The 18,875-nt window shown below is 45.0% G+C and overlaps 1 protein-coding gene across 3 annotated transcripts in view; it reads right to left on the reverse strand.

Moving 5' to 3' along the window:
- Window positions 1–18,659, reverse strand: part of THRB (thyroid hormone receptor beta) — a 996,269-nt gene extending 977,610 nt beyond the window's left edge. For all 3 annotated transcript variants that reach the window (XM_044066875.1, XM_044066876.1, XM_044066874.1), the window contains exon 1: window positions 18,589–18,659. The gene's annotated coding sequence lies outside the window, so the exon portion shown is untranslated. The remainder of the gene's footprint in view (window positions 1–18,588) is intronic.
- Window positions 18,660–18,875: the final 216 nt, after the last annotated feature.

Genomic DNA, 18,875 nt, shown 5'->3' on the forward strand with positions numbered 1-18,875 from the left:
GCTCTGGATCCCCACGCTTGGGGTCTGGAAGAGGGGCAGAGGCTGACGCAGGCACCCTAGGGGGAGAAGCCGATGGGGTCGATCGTGGGACTGACTCGGGGGCCAGTACACTCCTCATCACCTCGAAGGCATCCCTGCCTGGACGCAGAGAGGGCTCCGGTTCTGAAGAAACCAGAACCCCTCTCCGCACCGAGGGGGACAGCTCCGAGGCAGATGTGGGAGCCGAGCTCACCTGAGCCGAAGCCCCGAGGGGGAGAGCGGGCTTGGACAAGGGTCCGATGCCACTCGCCCCCCTTAGAGACGACGAGGGAGTCTCGGCACCCAGATCCCTCCAGGGATGGTATCATGGAAGGGATCGGAGCCGACTACGGAACCAAAGGAGAAGGTATTGGAGCCGACGGTTGCACAACTCGAACCCCAATGAACTCCAGCTCTGAGCTCATAGGATGAGTCAGAGGAGGAATGTCTACAGACATGGATGGAGCTGACACCTGATGAGGGGGGCTGGACAACATTTTGGCTAGGGCCTGTGATTTTAGCAGCCTACTGACCACTCTTTCCAAGTCATGGTCCGAAAGTCTTGAGGACCGAGAAGAGTGGGATGAGCGATGACTACGCTCCGACTGGAGCAGAGGCGATTTCGGAGCTGAACGTATCAACTCCAGAGAAGGAGACCTGTATCTTTTTCGACTCTCAGACGGCTCCGAAGTACATGTCGGAGCCGACTGGGAGGGAGGAACATCGGTTCCAGCCAGAGCCGAGATGGATGGTATGGCTTCACCCAACGACGGCTCCGAACTGGGAGCTGAAGGTTTAGGTGGCCTGGGAGATTTCACGGGCTGAGCCTTCACCGGTGAATCTTGGGGCTTAAGCAAACCCCTCAGGATCAATTTGTTTTTGTGCTGCTGCAGGACTCTTGGACTGAATGTATGGCAAATTGAGCAAGAGACCTGCAGGTGCACGGCACCCTGACAATAAACACAAGAAGTGTGACCATCTGTCAGAGACATCTTCTGACAGCATGAGTCACACTTCTTGAATCTGGACGGCTTAGGATCCTTGGACATCCTGGAGGAAAACCAAGGACAAGAAACACACACAGACAAGTTAAAGTACTAACCACTAAAAATTGTAGACTACAGCTACCACAACCAAAACCTACAAGCAATACTACAAACACTATAGATGACTATCACTAAACACTAACAGTGATACTAAGGGAAAAAAAAAAAATATATATATATATATATATATATATATATATATATATATATATATATATATTTGTTTTTTAAAAAGGAGATAGAGAGAAAAGGTTATCCTCTAACTAAAATGGAAAAACCTTTCTGAGGTAAGGAAAGGGAGAGAAGGGGGGAGAGGAAACTCTCTAACTTAAACGAGTTTCTTGAGGAGAAGTAATCAGGATTTGTAGAAAACTAACTACAATACAACAGTTTTATCTAACGACTAATTCTACACTAAAAACTAACAGTTTTGTGACAAGAAAAATAAAATGATAATAAAGTTTTATATGACCTGAGCCAGTAGAACAACCTCACAGCAAAAGCGGCAAATGAGATCTGGGTATCTAGCGCCAGGCATCATGGGATATAGGGGGCCTCGAGCCAGTAAGCAGCTCTCGAGCTTTTGAAGATGGCCAAGTCGGAGCCGAGGATTGTCTCCGAACCCAACCAGCAAGAATGAAGGCGAGATAGACAACTTAACATTAGCTGTTCTGATTTTCTAAATCCTCTGGTTCTGTGGATATAGAAACGCAGTTGCCTATGCACATCCACTTGATGAACTCTATACTCTGCTTTATTGATGTGATTAGGGAAGAACACCGGCAATTCGATTGTTTGGTTTAAGTGAAAATGAGAACAGACTTTAGGGATAAAAGAAGGATTGGTCCGGAGAGAAACCCTATCTTTGTGAAAAATTAAATATGGAGGTTTAACTGATAGGGCTTGTAGTTCAGAAACATGCCTGGTTGAGGTTATTGTTACCAGAAAAAGAGTCTTCCAAGACAGGAATTTCAACTGACAGCTGGTTCAAAGGGTGGCAAAGTAAGTCTAGAAAGGACTAGATTCATATCCCAGGGAGGAATGGGGTCTCGAACAGGAGGTCTTAACATCATGGAACCCTTAAGAAAGGATTTTCACAATTTGTGAGACATAAGGTTGGAGTCATTAATCCCCACATATAAATTGTATATTGCTACTAGCTGAACACGGAGTGTAGCAGCTGCGGAACCCTGGTGAAAGAGTTCTGAAAGGAACTCTAAAACAATAGTAATGGGAGCTGTAAATGGATCAACTTCTCTGTTACAAGCCCATATAGAAAATCTCTTCCACTTACTGTGATACAATTTTCTAGTCGAAGGCTTGTGAGAAGAGGTAATAATATGGGTTACCGCTGGAGACAGATCATGAAGCCTGACTAATGATGCAACTGGAGCAGCCATGCTGTCAGTTTGAGAGTGTGGAGACTGGGGTGAAGAGAACCTGACGTGTGTCAAGAGGTCTGGCACTGGGTCCAGAGTCCATGGATAGTCTAATAGGTGAGGTTTGAGAAAAGAGAACCAAATCTGACGAGGCCAGTAAGGAGAGATGAGGATCATCTTGCTTCCCAACAACATTGCTTCCTGTATGACCTTGGGAAAGAGTGGAAAAGGAGGAAAAGCATAAAGGAGTCCCGAGGGCCAATTGTGGACGAGTGCATCTCTTGGAGACTCTCCCGGAGGGAGGATGAGGGAGAAATAGGTGTTGCATTTGATGTTGAAGGGGCTGGCAAAGAGATTACAGCAGGGTTGTCCCCACTTGTGGAAGATCAGACGGGCTATTTTCTGGTTCAAAGATCATTCGTGAGGTAACAATATTGCCCTGCTTAGCTTGTCTGCTATCACGTTGGATGTCCCCAGGATGTGCGTTGCAGTGAGAAAGTGTTGGGAAGAAATTGCCCAGTTCCAAACTCGTAGGGCCTCTTGACATAAAGGTTATGATCTGCTTCTTGACATAAAGGTTATGATCTGGTTCCTCCTTGTTTGTTTAGATACCAAACCACTGACATGTCTGTCTGGACAGCTATCGTCCCAAGAGGGAGAAAGTCGTGAAGTGCTTGCAACGCTAGAAGCACCACTCTCATCTCTGGGACACTAAAATGCAGATGGGCCTCTTGATCTTGCCATGTGCCTTGGACAGTCCTGCCTAGATAATGCCCCCCCCACCCTATCTGGGAGGCATCCGTGGTCACAGTGGCAATGGGTTGGTGCGGTACAAAGGGAGTCCCTGTGGTAAGATGTCCTGGCTGAATCCACCAGCGGAGATCCTTTTTGCATGAATCAGTGATCAGTATCTGGTGATGCAGAGGCATCTGCTGAAAGGACCACTGGGATGACAGGAGCCATTGGAGTATCCTCATATGGAGTCTTGCTAATGGTACCAAGGTTATGGTTGATGCCATTGTTCCAAGAAGCTGCAACACCACCTTCACTTTGACTCTTTGAAGAGGAAGTATCCTGTAAATTTGCTGTGCAAGATTCTGTATTCTGTCTGTGGGTAGTCTAGCTATCATACAAACCGTGTCTATGTTTGCTCCTATAAGGGTTACAGATTGAGTGGTCAAAGTTGAAGATTTTTCCCAATTTATAGAGATTCCCAACTGGGAACAGAGCTTGATTGTGGAATCTCTGGAGTGAACTAGACGATGCCTGGTGGTGGTGGTCAGGAGCCAATTGTCCAGATATGGAAAGACTTGGATTCCCTGACACCTCAAATGAGCTGTCACTACTGCCATACATTTGGTGAACACCCAGGGGGCTGTGGTGAGACCAAAGGGCAGCGCCCAAAATTGGTAATGATTGGCTCCCAGCCAGAAGCGTGGGTAACTCCTTGATGCTTTGTCCATCATTATGTGGTAGTAGGCATCCTGGAGATTTAATGAGCACATCCAGTTGTCCGTCCCTAACAGAGGGAGTACGGATTGTAGAGTGACCATTCGGAACTTGGACTTCTTTACATACTCGTTTAACCTGCTGAGGTCTAAGATGGGTCTCCAGTCTCCTGTTCTTTTTGGAACTAAAAAGAACCTGGAGTATGTTCCGAATCCTGTCTAGTCTGTTGGGACCTTTTGGATGACTCTTTTTTAATAGCAGCTTTTCTATCTCTATAGCCGCTTGTTCCCTGTGATTGGGTGGTATATCTGGGATCCTTTTGGGAGGGCGTGGTGGAAGGGAAAAGGGTATAGAGTAACCTCTGGTGATAATATCTTGTACCCACTTGTCTCGAGTGAGGTTTAGCCAGGCTTCTGGGTACAAGGACAGGCAACCCCTGACTGGCTCCAGAGACGCACAGTTGTGTTCCACATCAGGAACGCTGATAGGGATGGTCACGAAACGAATCATGACCTCCCAGATTTTGTGGGACTCCCCTGCCTCGAGGGCGACATCTACCATTGGTTCCTCCTCCCCTGCATCTGAAGGAGGAATCACCCTGTGTATCCTGGAAAGGTCTCTGTGATTTCATGAACCACATTTTACCGCTCTTCTGACCTTTAGGGTAAGGTCTAGAAGGAACGGTAAAATGGACTCCCACAGCAAAGAGAGTCTTTCCTTCCTATTCACACCTGGTGAGGGTATCTTTCACCTTGGGTCCAAAAAGACAGGATCCGTCCATGGCGGCATTAGTGAATGTAAACTTGAAAGGCTCAGCAAAGTTGCACAGACGCATCCAGGAATGTCTCCTTAAGGAGACCCCTGAACCTGCCACCCTACTCGCACCATCAGCTGCGTACAAGATCAGCCGCATGGAGGAGTTAACAATGGATGTTAGAGTAGCCAACTGAGTAGACACTGTAGATGGGACTGTTCAGTAGAGGTACCCTGAAGAGTATCTCCTAACTCCTTTAGGAGATCTCTCTAAAGTTTCGTAAAGTGTGATAGATAGTTCAGCGATCGGAGTGTAAAAGCCGCTGAAGAGAAGATACACTTCCCATACCTGTCCATTGTTCGGGATTCCTTATCGGGTGGATGGATAGAAGAGGAAGCCTCTCCTAGTTCCTTCTTACTGGCCGCCACCACCATGGCATCAACAGGTAAGCCCTTGGATAAAAATTCTTTGTCTTTAGGGGCAGAAAGAAATTTATTCAGCCTCCTGGGAACCAGTTCCATGGCATCAGGAGTCTGCCATGCTTTCTGACTCACAAGATCCAGTAATTCATCAAATGGAGGAGATACCCATGAAGCTGAGGGTTGAGACCCGAAAGCCTTCAGGTACACTGACTCCTCATCAGATGGGGTAACAGTGGGCCAGCCGCCTCTCTGCCTGAGGATCTTCAAAATGGCTGCAAAGGAGACATCTTCAGAGGATGACTTAGGGGACCCCTCCGACTCATTGAGGTCAGTGTCAGATGTGATAGACTCATCAGGGGAGTCTACATGCTTCCTCTTACATGATCTCTTCTGAGGGGGCTCTTCAGCAGGGTCCTCTGGGGAGGTCTCGTAGAAGATTGGGGGCCACCCAAATGGGGGTCCTGAGGCTGTGGGTTTCTGCCATTCCGGGGAACAGAGGATGCTAAGACTGTAGTCGGCACTTGAGGGAGTATAGCATAGGTACTTCTACGTGGGACAGATGAAATATCCAACATGCTCCTCATCCTCACGAAGACTGATTCGTCCGGCTCCGAAAGATGCCTCAGCTCTGAAGACAGCGTAGGTACTGATGGCTTCAAAAGGATCGGCTCCGAGAATGATGTAGGGTCCGAGCTCACTCGAGCCGATGCACCAAGAGGAAGGCTCGGCACTGAAGAAGTTCGGTTCCAAGTGTCCACCTCGGGGCAGGCCAAAGAGCTTTGGACCCTAGACACTTTGGACAGTGCCAAGAGTGTCGGAGTGGAACTCTGCTCCGAGACAACCACATGGGGTGCTGGAGCTGAGGACACCACTATAGTCGGTACCGACAATATCGGCTCCAAAGGCCCAATTTGGGTTGGAGGAGGAAAAAGCAGGGTTGGCAGCAGGAGTCAGCTCTGAGACCGAATAGGTCAGAGCCGACAAAAATTTTGGCAAGGCCGATGACTTGAGGAGTCTAAGCACCACTCTCTTGATCTCTTCTTCAGATAAACTCCTGGAGGATCTGGAGGACAGTGTAGGAGACCTTGTTCTCTGCAATATAGGCAATTTTCGAGTAGGGGAGACTGGTGGAATGTCCATTGACCAGCTCCGAAGAGGACTGCTAGTGTGTTCGGTGCCGAAACACTTGGTGCCGATACTGCAGGGTCTCTGTCCAAAATCTCAATCGGCCCCGAAGACTGTGGAGCCGAAGAGACAGAGACCAACTCTGATTTTCGTAACGTCTGTGGTGGTTCAGAGGCAGAAGTTGGGGCTGGAGAAGGCTGTTTAGACGTCTTGCCCTTATCCTTCCTAGATGAATGCAACCTAGCAGAGGAGGAAGAACTGTCTAGGTCTTCCTCGAAGGAAGGCTTCAACATGCCTTTCAAAATCAGGGTATTCTTCCATTCCTGGAGTACTCTAGGGCTAAAAGAATGGCAGAAAAGACAAGTTTCTTGTAGATGTATGACCCCTAAGCAGTACACACAGATGCTATGTCCATTGGTGATGGACATTTTTTTGCAAACATTTAATACACTTTTTAAAGCCTGACTGTTTGTGTTCTTTAGGTTCCTTAGGCATAATGGCAGTAGAGAAAAAACAACACACTCACACAAGAGAGGAACTAGATCCTCTAATTTAAGCAGATCTATCCCTATCACCCACAAAAAATAAATGGGGGTTACTAGGTTCTCTAACTTAAATGAACCTAGTACTAGAAATGAAACAGGGACAAAACTAGAACCTCTAAGTTAAATGGTCTAGCCCAGAAAAAACACACACTCATGGGATACCACACTCAAACGGCCAACAGGCCCAAGTAAATTTTAAATGGCAATAAGGTCAAATCCAGTTAAAGACACAAATTGGTAATCACAATAAGACTGTCAGCAACAGACTATGACAGAAAAAACTTCACTAGAAGCAAAAAACTCCTAATAAGCAGTAATAATAATAAAACTGAATCACTTAGCCATGGCCAACCAAAAGAAGCTTCCGACTGAAGACACGGCAAATGAGATCTACGGAATGTGCTCATGCACCATGGTATACCTCCTAGCCACAAGCCAATCAGAAGTTTTCAGGCTTTCTAAAAGCAGCCGAGCCGGATTGGCTCTGAACCCACATGTAATAATGGAGGCGAGATAGGACTACATAACATCGACTGGTATACATTTGCCCCCATAGGTTATGCATTCACACATCTCTGTCTGTCCTGCCACATAATAACTGCTAGTATACAGGTGCCATGGTCACATACTACCCACTAGATATTGATATACATCTGTACAGCATCCCACCGCTCTGTCTGACATACATGACTGTTAAGGGAGGCCCGGCAGCAGTACATCTGGAAAGTATCTGGACATGACACCTCGCTGGGTAAGTACACTAAGCTGCTAGGCATGTAACAAAGCACTGTGCAGGCTACAGGCAGACTGGCTCAATACTGGCCTATATCTCCTATGGGGGAATACACATGTACCTGCATATATAGCAGGCTCTACAGGCACGTCACAGCACAGGTTAAGATACACCTGTGTGAAAGTGCATAACCACAACCAAAGTGAACACAGCCACAGCCACATGTGATAAGCTAGCATAATATTACAGTATATGGACTATCTGTTCAACACCATCCTCATATGTGCCACTCACACACTAACCCTACATATAATGGGCCGCTACACAGTGTGGTCTGATGCCCGTCTGTGGTATGGGACGTGTGTGTATGGCCCTACAAACATGCAAGCCAATATGGTAACATACAGTGGAGCAGCATGTAACATCAGATAGAATGAGACCTAGGACGATGGCATCTACCACAGTCTGTACACATGCCAAGGTACATATTAACAGTACACACATTGTTGGCATTCACCATAAATACACAGACCTCAGTACTGTACAAACAACCACAGAATGTCCAGGTCATGTCATCAGATATAACCCCTACTGTACATAACCTGTGTAGCAGTCTGATACCTCACTGGCTTATCAGATATGATGACACTAATGATGGTGTGCAGCACATATGCACCTCTTAATGCATGACATATGTACAAAGGTTGACAGAGTTGTGGCTGGAAGCACATACACAGGGCCAATATTGGCATGTTGCTGTGATAACCTCATACATTTACTGTTGTAACCGGGTTTGTTGCAATACATGTCCTATGAGGGATATGAGGTCAGTAACTGTCACGGCGTTCACCATCTACAGACTGCAATCCTCACACTACCTTCTGCAGTTCACAGATAGATGCTCTGTGGGTAACACATGAAACCAAAGGCACAACACACTGCCCAGTCTGCAGATGACCCTACAGATGGGGATTCCTCATAAACATAGAACTGACATGGCAGGTATTAAAACATGTAGGACAGACATATCCACACACACACACTGTTAAACCAACATTACTCCAAATGCAGTACAGCAGCCCTTACAGTCTATAGTCAGGTCAGGCACGTCCCCCTCCACTGTGTTGGCCTGTTTCCACAGTATGTGTTGTTAGAGGTAAATCTCCAATCCATCTGAGATGGCTGTTTGCCAAACAACAGATCTAGTTCCTGCTCACAGTGAATGAAAAGGGCCAACACCAACATGATGTTCCTAGATATTGGAGTGTGTTTCCATGCAATTGGCTATGGGAATGTTACTACAGCTGTTCCACATGCAATCAGCTAGGGGAGGGCTGCAATTCATGCAGAGGCCATCAGCTGATCATGAGCATCAGTTAAAATGCACATGCTGCTGCCTAAGAAAAGCAGGTGCAGGTCTCCACATCCACCAGTGAGGGAGTGAGACAGACAGAGACACTGACAAGTCAGAGAGGGGTGGTTGAGTAAAACCTAAGCATGTTTGTGTCATACACCTACCAGCACAGGATATCAAACCCCTGATGACTATATAGTGCTATCACAGTCCTATGCAGTTATTGGATGCGCCACATAGGTTACCTGTTGTGGAGTCCTCAGAACATATATGTGATGGTGAGTGACATCTGCAACAGGGATATGGTAGCTATACGATAGGTGAAGTGCACGTGCCTGCCCGCATGAACAGGTGCCAGTGTCAACACAGCTACACTCTCACAGGGATGCACACATTGACGCACTTGGCAGGGCCAGGGATACAGCTCATCACTAGTGAGACTGCCACAACACATTACTGTGCAGGTATCACATGCACCACATGGGTCATAAGGAAGTTATATGGGCAAAAGATATAGGGAGGAGTCTGACATCAGAAAGCATGCTTCAGTATGCCACTGGGGGTTGGAGTGAGTGTGGATGTGATCATACGTATCATACAACACACACACAAACACACAGGGTGCCAGTACTTACATGTATGGGTGCATTTCTGCACAGGTATGTGGTGGTTGACTGCACAAGACAGCTATACAAGGCTAGGTGATGGGTATACCTTGGCATCAGGCCACATGACAATGGTCTGCATTGTGGCTCAGGGCTGTGATTTCTGCATTTCCCCACATAGGTGGGTATTGTATCTGCCATCCAGTCACCTGGGTGACTATTGCATGTGGCCAATGCTGTGCATCTCGTGCCATTTATGTGTTCCTTAGTCTATGACATGGACAGTGTCTGGGATGTGCACACCTCCCACATGCATGTACAGTGACATGTGGAACTGTACCTGGGGTGTCAGGCCCATGTTGTGTACATATATTATCATCAAATGTGCCAGTCTTGGCCACCTGTGGCAGGAACTGGTAAAGGACAGTAGGTTACCCCTGCACCTACATTGATAGCATGCTAACGACATTCCCCTGGTGTCAGTGGCATCTGTCCATACAGGGCATGATTTCAGGCATGGTATGTCCTTTGTGGGTCACATGTGATGGCACCACAGGTGCTGCAGATTTCCAGTGGGGAACATGGGGAAGGTGCACTGTCTGCATGTATGTGCCTATTGGACAGATGGACAGAGTGCCATGCCCTCTGTAGGCCACTGCATTCACTCCATAGTTACTATCAGTCGTCAATATGCAGTGTACTACACACATATTGGCTGTTGCCTCGGCATGTGTGTGTGTGTGTGTGTGTGTATGAGACATGGGTTGAGAGTGTGCTCTGGGTAATACTGGGGTTGCTAACTGTGATTGCCTGGCTTGATGTCACATGTATAGGTATGGATATGCACCCCAGCCTCTCGGTTATTTCACATCTGTTATCCATGTACAGTGGACATTGTGATGTATACTAGGGCCACCATATAAGAAATTTGCAAAACCCACTCCACAGTGGGCCCAGGTGTCACACACTCACACCCACCACCACACAGGATATGAGTTACACTTACACACACACACACACACACGCACACACGCACACACGCACACACGCACACACTCACACACACACACCATGTCTGGGAGAAGAACCCCTACCTAACTAGTTTATTACACTACAGCACTACACAGTTATAGTACCAGCCACAGAGGTTACTGGATTACTCTTTCCCCAAAGGTGTATATCACATTGGCTGACATCAGCAGGATTGCCAAAGTAGGCCATTTGAAATGTACTGAGTGTGACTAGCCTAAAATGCATTGCTCCCTACACAAACATTGAAACACCTACAAAACATCCACAACCGACATGTGTTGGTATAGAACCCCTAACAGAGGTCTATATCACACTACAGCATGGAGACCTTATAGGACACACCACAGGGATTACGGGAGAACCCCTTAACCAAAGGTGTATTTCACAATGAATGACACCAGCAGGATTGCCAAAGTAGCGCATTTGACATGTACTGAGTGTGACTAGCCTAAAATTTATTGCTCCCTACACAGACATTGAAACACACACAAAACATCCATAACCAACATGTGGGGGCATAGAACCTCTAACAGACGTCTATATGACACTACAGCAGTACACAATTATGGCATGCGCTACAGAGATTACTGGGCTATATCCTTCCCAGTGGTATATTTCTAGGTGGATGACATCAGCAGCTTTGCCAAAGTAGAGCATATGAATTGTATGGAGTGTGACTACCCTAAAAAGCATTGCTCTCTACACAGACAGGGTCAGACAAACACACACACACAAACACTGGAGTTAGAACTCCTACCTAACTATTCTAGCACACTACAGCAGTGCACAATTACGGCATGTGCTACAGAGATTACTACGATGCAACCTTCTCAGGAATGTATTTGTAGGTGGATGACATCAGCAGCCTTACCAAAGTAGAGCATTTCAACTGTAGGGAGTGTGACCACCCTAAAAGCATTGCTCTCTACAAAGACAGAAACAAATAGATACCAGTTGCCAAGGCTGGAGTTAGAACTCCTACCTAACTAGTTTATCACACTACAGCAGTGTACAGTTATGGGACGCGCCACAGAGATTACTGAGATATAACTCTCCCAAAGGTGTATTTCACAGTGGATGACCTCAGCAGGCTTGTCATAATGGGGTTATGGGGAGGGCAGTGTGTGTGCATGGGCCATAACCCATTAATCTAGGGGTTAACATGCCACATGCGGGCACAACCTGGGTCATATTTCACAGGTACGTGTATACAGCTGCTAGATGACTACTTCCTTGAACAGTCATGTTGCACGGCTGGCACATGCACCACATACTCTGTAATGCTGACAGATACTGGTGACTAGTATCTGCAGTGAGTAACATCTGACCCTCATGTGGTTGTGGCCCTTACATACATACATACATACATACAAATGTTTCAAGCACGGACATTAAAGCCCTTCTAGCTTGCCAATATGCCAAAGCACTTGTTCCCATAATAAATGTCCAGGCTGTTCTTAAAAATATCTAAACTAGTATTTGCTTTAATGTAATTAGGCAGTCTGTTCCAAGCATCAGCAACTCTATCAGAGAACCAATTAGTACAATTCTCATTCCTACAGAATCTTCTACATAGATTATCTGACGATTCTCTAGTACTTTTTTGATAACCCCAAACATTCCCAGAGGTAGCCGTCTGTAAATGCCCTATATACCCGAATAAGATCTCCTCTTAAATATCTGTAAGAAACACTGTACAAGTTCAGATATTTTAGTCTTTCATAATAACTTAGGATTTTCACATCCATGGATGACCTTAGTATATTTCCGCTGTACTCTTTCCAGTTTATTCATGCTTGTTTTCCTACAGGGTTTCCATATTGTTATTCCATACTCAAGTTTGGGTATAATGTAACTAACAAACAATGACTTCATTATGTTTGATTTCCTAGACGTTATAAATCTTTTTATACAACCTATAGTTCTATAACTATCAATAGCCAATTGGTTGATATGATTAGAAAAACTCATAGCTGAATCTACCTATATACCCAGGTCCTTAAATGAGTCTACAGTTTCAATCACTGTGCGCTGTATAAATATTCACCTTTCAGTTTATGTCTCCCAAATCTCATATGCTTAGGTTTTGAGGTATTTATCAGCATATTATTCTCCTGTGCCCAAATGGTCAATTTAGTCATATTATTTTGCAGACATGCCTTATCTGTAACACTTGGATTCAGTTCACCCAATTTCAGGTCGTCAGCATATAGACTGTAGAACACCACAGATGAAAAGGTAAGGTCTGAAAGATACAATCTAAACAAGTAAGGGCCTAGTACAGAGCCCTGTGGGACACCTTGACTGTAACCAAGGACTTCTCCTGTCCAGTTGCTGTGTGATACTTGCCATGTCCTATTTGTAAGCCATGCAGCTATCCATCTTATCAACAGTACATCAATACCTAGTTGGACTAATTTATTGATCAGTGTTTTGTGCATGACCCTGTCAAATGCTGAAATTAAATCTATATAAATCACATCACAGCACAAGTTTTCATTCATAGCTGTTATTACATTGTTATAGAACATCATGTTACAGGTGGTAATAGATCTATTTTCAACATATGCATGCTGATATATGGTTTCAAGTCCCAACCTATCCAGTTCTGACAATAACTTATCCAATATTACCTTCTCCATTATTTTTCCACAACATGAAAGTAGACGTAAGGGTCTATATGATTCTGAGTTTGTCCTACTCTGCCCTTTGCCTGTGTGCTGGGTGGGACAGGCCTGGATGGCTCCTTGCCACAGTCACCCTCTTCCACACATCTATGTAAGTCTATCTTTGGCTTATTATAGTGTGGTGTCCTTACATATTATGCCTGTATTCCTATCCACTGTGTATGCAAAGTATGAGTGATGCATACTGAGGAGTGTCTGCACTAACATCTGCCGCTGCCAGACATGTCTGGTCCACTGGTGTTTGCAGACATGGCCTTCATGTGTTTAGGTGTGTGAGCATGCCCAGTATCACCATTCAGTATGCTGTTGACTGACATTGCCTTCATTTCTCTAAGTGTGTGGGCATGCCCAGTATGGCCGTCTGTATTGAATGTGTGGATTGAGTCCAGGTAGTTTGTACTGCAGTGCTGACCTCTGTGTTGTACACCTACAGGTAGCATGCTGTCTCTGCAGGGTATTCGTCGATCATTTGGCATGGACTGTTACTATATTTCTGCATAGGATGGGGGGGCACACTTGACTATTTCTACATTTCTACACAGAATTGGGGGGGCACACCTGACTGTTACTATATTTCTACATAGGATGGGGGGGGCACAGCTGACTATTTCTACATTTCTACACAGGATGGGGGGCATACCTGACTGTTACTACATTTCTATGTAGGATGGGTGGAGCACACCTGACTATTTCTACACAGGACTGTGGGGGGGGCACACCTGACATTTGTAATACATTTGCTAAGACTGTACTGGTATGTCAGGTACTCCATTTCAGTCTGTTGTCTTAACTATCTTGCTGACTAGAGGCATACCAGTGTACTACAGATCTTAGCTTTTAATTACCTACATATTAGTTTCTGACTTCCTACCATTCAGAACTGACACCCACTGGCTGACCTGCTATAGGCAGTCTGTGTAGGCCTGGGGGGGGGGTTACCCACAGGCCTCATTCAGAGGCCATAACACAGCCTTTGTTTATGTTTGTCTACACCTGTCCTGCTGGCTGTGACTGTTGTTGGGTATGTGACCCCCCTGACTGTCATGTGTGAGTCATTTACCTTGTGGGTGTCCCAGTACTGAGGGTGGTGCTGCAGGGCTGCCTCTGTCGGATGCACATAGTACACTCCCTACACATGGTTAGGCACAGGTAGTGTGATGTTTGGCATCCCTTTTACTGTACGTGAGAGTCAGAGAGAGGTGTTATTCCCTGGGTCCCTCCTGTGTCAGTGTATGTGCTATGCATTGCCTCTTTGCCAAGGCCAGGGCATACTGGGCACTCCTCCTTCTGCCTACTGGGGCAGGCTCAGGTTCTTCGTCTCTGAGTCACTCTGTGCCTGTGCAGGCCTTGGCAATGGTGGGGGGCTGTATGGCCCTGCCCCGTGCTGTTCCTGCTGCAGCTGTTTCTGCAGGATCATATAGTGCAGCATGGCACATACAAGGACAATCTGGGTACATGTAGCTGGTGAGTACTGCAAGGCACCACCGGATGTGGCCAGGCACCGGAACCATGACTTGAGCATCCCAAACACATGCTCTACTATAATTCTTGTCTATGCGTGTACCTCATTATGGAGTTCTTGTTTGGGTGTGTGTGCATTTCTGATGGGTGTCATCAGCCACGGCTCCAGTGCGTATGCAGCATCCCCCACTAAGTGACAGTCAGGGATGTCCCCATTGGCAAATCTCTGGTACAACTGCATCATATGCCAGATGTGGGAATCGTGATAGCTTCCAGGGCAGCCAGCACACACATTCATTATTATTCCCTGGGCATCTCACACGACCTGGCAGTTGATGGAGGGGAAGCCCTTGCGGTTAATGTAGACCCTACCCCACTCACCAGGTGGTGCTTTGACGCATATTTGCATGCAGTCTATAGCACCCACTACCTCAGGGTATTCTGCTATTTGGTGGAACAGTTGCATATTGCTGGCCAACGCCTCATGGGTGTTTGGGAAATATACGTGCTCACCGACATGTGCTGACATGGCATCCAGGAACTGGCAGAGTATCCTGGATGCTGATGCCTGTGAAATCCCCATCATATCCCCAGTTGGCCTTTGGAAGGTACCTGCAGCTAGTATTCTTAGGCCTACACAAACCTTGGTATCCACTGGGATGGGTTACCCTCTGTTAGTTGTGTGTGTCAGGCGTGGCCAGCACAGCTCAACAATTTGCTGCAGGAGGTCCCTGTCCACCCTATAGCGCTCCACTATTCCCAACTCATGTAGCCCCTGGTAGGTTACTCTGGGTCTGTACACTCTTCTCTGTCTCCTCACTGTGGGTTGGTGGACAGCATTCACATCCTCACCACTCTCAGCCTCTTCCACAAGTTGGTGTATGATAGCTGTTGCAGCCCCTATCATTTTGCTGTTGTGAGTGTTAAAAGTTCCCCGCTTATTTACACTGGTGATGTAGAGTGAGGGAAAAAAACAGAGGGGAAGGTGTTTGATTAGTTTATAGTAGTGTTCTGGGCTGGGCTCATCTGCTGTCTGTGCAATTGGCTGATTCTGACACATTTCACCTGCCAGCTAAGCTAGTTCTCCTTGATTACCTTCCTACTGCTGTTTTTCCCTTCCCACTGCCTTCCTGTTTAAGCCCTGGGGCACACTGTGCAAACAGAGTGTTCAAATGTGCACACTACTGCTATTTCCTGGTTTAATTTCTTTCTTCTTCTTGTAAAATCCGGTGTGCAGCGCACACACCCGCTTAGGCTTTGTAAAGAGTGCTAAGCAGGTTTAGACACACCCCCTAGCTTAGCATAGCTAACCCGAGCCACAAAGCTTCAGTCTGCTTACAGTATGCCTGACCCCCCCCCCATGATGTCATCTAACTCCTAGGCTTGCACCAGGCTATTTCTACTCTTACACTGTTGGGACCTATCTCACATGCTGGGGAAAATTGAGATTCACTATCCTTCCCCTCATTTGCATAGGATTGCCTGGTAATGCATAGTTACATGTCTCACACTGAGCCTCCCCCCTTAGCAAGCACTACTCACTGGCCAGGTTTTCTTCTGCCTGCCATTGACTTGTATGGCAGAATAGTGATTTTAGTTAGACTGCTTATTTTAGGTTTATTTTATTATTTCCCCCCCGATCCCGTTTGCGTGCCACTGCCCTATGCTTAAAAAGCCGAGATCGGCTAAAATAAAAATATAAGTTGACTTTTGTATTTTTTTTTTTTTGTTTGCAATGCCAATGGCCTTATACTTGGCCACTGGCATGCTCACTACATGATATGCAGCCTTTATTTGGGGCTGTCACAGCTCCGTTTTGGATTTTGCAAACATGTACTCGGTTACTAACCGAGTACATTTCTGCAGAGAGCACTAGTCTTGCACGGACTGTTGCAAGCTTCCTGGATTGCAAAATCACCTCATTTGCATAGATTTATCCTGCAAATGGGGTGATTTGCATACCAGGGCTTAGACCGCGCAGGATTAGTGCAGGAGTGCTCGTGCACACCCCTGCAGGCTGTTCTTGGATCACACGGCAGACATATTGCCTGCTTGAGCTCCTGCACTGATCTTGCACTCCATGCAAGCTTTTGACAATCCGGGGGTCAGACTATCATAATACCTTAGCAAAACACAGCAGAGTTTGTTCTAATTTTTCACACTTTTCCTGTTTAGTTTTGGAACAGATAAATCATTTTTATGGAGATGTTAATACTCTGTTGGAGTTTAGAGAATTAATTTGGCAACTAAGAGTTAATGCTGAAGCCTATCTGGACTAAATTAAAATTTAAACATCAAATGTGCACTTAAATGGCTTTGTTAGTTTACATATTATACTGCCTTATATTTCCTGATGTTTTCATTGTTTACTTTTGATGTCACTACATCCCATGACAACCTGTTGTACTCATGTTTCCACTGGTTCTCTTTAAACCTTAACACATGATTCTTAGCACTTTTTCTAATTGGTTAAATTCATATAAGCACTGCCTACATTTTCTTTGCCTATATGTACAGTTACTTCATATGGTTATTTCATTCCTATTGTTATCTGAAGAAGTTCTTGTCACTTATTAAAAGGACAAAAGCGCTAATTACTGGCTCCAGATTCTTCATTTCTTCTGTTTTTTAGTACTTTTCAGTACATAGTGATTTGTTTTTTATATCTTATCCTTGTCTTCATTATTTTGTTTTTATATATATATATATATATATATATATATATATATATATATATATATATATATACACACACACACACACACACACACATATATACACACACACACATATATACACACACACACACACACACACACACACACACACACACACACACACACTCTCTCTCTCTCTATATATATATATATATATATATATGCACACATATACACATATACATACACACATACATGCACATAAATATATATATATATATATATATATATATATATATATATATATATATATAGTGTGAGAGATGTATATCAATCTAGATAAGTGTGTGTGTGTGTGTATATATATATATATATATATATATATATATATATATATATATACAAACACACATACATACATATAGACACACACACACACACACACACACACACACACACACACACTAGGCCCTATTGCAGAGCATGACAGAGAAACAAATGAACATGCACGCTACACAGCAAGCAGAGAATAAGCCAGTTGTTGAAATATAATCCAATGAATTGACAAGTAATGTAAAGAATTTCAAAATGAGCTTGTCAGCAAAGCTAAATACACCATCCTCCTAAGATACCTGAATTTCTGTTCAATATTGTGTGTGGGTGTGATATATATAATTATTTTATGCAGGGGCGCAAGCTCCCCCTGCACTCCCATACCCCCCTGCAACTTATATATACCAAACAGATGTGAACACAAGAGAGAAGAAATGTAGCTGCTGGGGACAGGGTAGGATGCCAGCAGCTGCCTATACATGCTGGCTACTCAATGGAGTGATCCCTAGGCCAGATATGTTGTTGGCATGCATAAAAATCCACATTTTCTCTATCTCCTGGAAGTGACCAATGAAATGACCTACCATTGCACTCTGTTATACACAGGTGAATCTATATGAAATACATGGCATCTCATTAAGTCTTGTGGGAACTGGTTCAACCATCACTACCTTGACTACCAACCATCACTGCCTTAACTACTATTCCAAAAGCTTTAAAATCTGTAGGCTCATGGGACACAGTAGGAGTTCCCTGTTGCAGCTCTGCTACAAAGCTTTGAATGAATTGATGTTGAGGATGAAGACAAGTGTTGATTACTTCATCACATCATCTGTCTCTTTCAACTTGCATATCCTCATTGGAGAGGCCTCTGTAGAAAAGATTACTGATGCAAAAATAGGGTAATACTAATGCTATACTGCTGTATGGTCAGAGAAGAATATACAACAAAATGTGCATGACAAATAGTATAAATGTCAAAACCTACCACTGTCTGCAGACAAGCTCTCCATTCTCCTCTTGCAATTCCTCTCAGTTGAGAGCTGTTACTCTTTCCCTACACAGGAACAATAGCATAGATAGCAAGGAGTTAGAGTATGTCAGCCAACAGTGCAACTACACAAAACTAAAACGACTAAGTAAACTTGCATTCCAACATAACATTAAAACAAATAATGAAATGCAGCATCTGAGTCTCATAAACAGTTCATATCCTTCACACAATCAGAATACATCTTAAGTGCTGCAGTTTGTGGAGGCTGAAAGCAACTGACA

Source organism: Protopterus annectens, chromosome 3.part1 (assembly GCF_019279795.1).
Source record: "Protopterus annectens isolate FY-2018-M chromosome 3.part1, PAN1.0, whole genome shotgun sequence".
NCBI lineage: Eukaryota > Metazoa > Chordata > Ceratodontiformes > Protopteridae > Protopterus > Protopterus annectens.